The sequence below is a fragment of the Pteropus alecto genome, unplaced genomic scaffold, assembly GCF_000325575.1.
Source record: "Pteropus alecto unplaced genomic scaffold, ASM32557v1 scaffold79, whole genome shotgun sequence".
In the NCBI taxonomy this organism is placed as follows: Eukaryota; Metazoa; Chordata; class Mammalia; order Chiroptera; family Pteropodidae; genus Pteropus; species Pteropus alecto.
The window spans coordinates 8,212,592-8,213,762 of NW_006494612.1; the positions used below are offsets into that span (position 1 = coordinate 8,212,592).

The 1,171-nt window shown below is 40.3% G+C and overlaps 1 pseudogene; it reads left to right on the forward strand.

Moving 5' to 3' along the window:
- Positions 1 to 755: 755 nt before the first annotated feature.
- LOC112474311 lies at positions 756 to 874 on the forward strand (annotated as a pseudogene).
- Positions 875 to 1,171: the final 297 nt, after the last annotated feature.

Genomic DNA, 1,171 nt, shown 5'->3' on the forward strand with positions numbered 1-1,171 from the left:
AAAGGTATGTATATTTTTACTATATTTACTGACATGTTTACATACCTATTATATATTAAGAGAAAACAAAGGATGTTGAGATGAGGGGATACCAAAGAAATGCAAGCGAAGGAAAGAAATGTATTGAGGAACTCGATCTGGGCTGTGGGCTTTATCCTCACTGCCTCATTTAAATATCCAAACAAAACTGAAAAGTAGATATCCCCTTTGAGAGATGAAGAAATGAGACTCAGGGAAGTTAACTTTCCAACATTTTCACAATTACTAGGTGAAAGAACCAGTATTTGAAAGCAGTTAAGCTGATCCCACAGTCCATGCTCTTTTACTCACTGAACTGTGCCCTCATATCAAATAGGCCTACCCTGATGATGCTTAAAATCCACAGGGAGAGGCAAGATTTTCATCGATAGGAAAAAAAAAATACTAATACAAGATGGGATTCAATAAAATGCAACAAGGAAGTTCATCAAGAATTGCACTGCACGGTCATGGGCAAAAGGTAAAGAGGAACAATCTGTGTGGAATGGAGGTTAGCTTTGATGTACACCATATTGAGCTATTAATTATTGCCTTTCTTGTGCTGATTTGAAATTTGGATTCCTTTGGACAACTGCTCCATGCTCTGACTTCTGCCTGAATGTCCCATTCGAGCTGTCTCCATTTTTTCATTCCCTAACCCTGTGCTCACCTACTTTTACCAAACTCTTCCCAAATGCCAGCCAGACTGGTAAGCCTTTAGAAATAAGAAAGTTGTAGTCTACGGCCATGCCACCCTGAACATGCCCGATCCAGGCTGATCTCAGAAGCTAAGCAGGGTTGGGCCTGGTTAATACTTGGATGGGAGACCACCTAGGAAGACCAGGTGCTATAGGCGTAAAAAAAAAAAAAAAAAAAGAAAGAAAGAAAGAAATAAGAAGGTTGAATTCACAATTATTTTAACAATGGCTGTGCAAACATCTATAAATTCTATACTTCACATCGTACCAAGGTCTGCAGTGTTTACAGTAATAACGGGTTAAACCAAATATTTGCATCTGGGGCCTCACCTGTTAGAACAGCAGTGAAGAGTCCAAAGTACAGGCCCAAGGCACCCACGGAAGGCTACCGGCCTGTGTCAATGTGTCTCCTTGAAAGTTACTGAGAACTAGCTCTCTCTGGTTTGCCGTAGTTT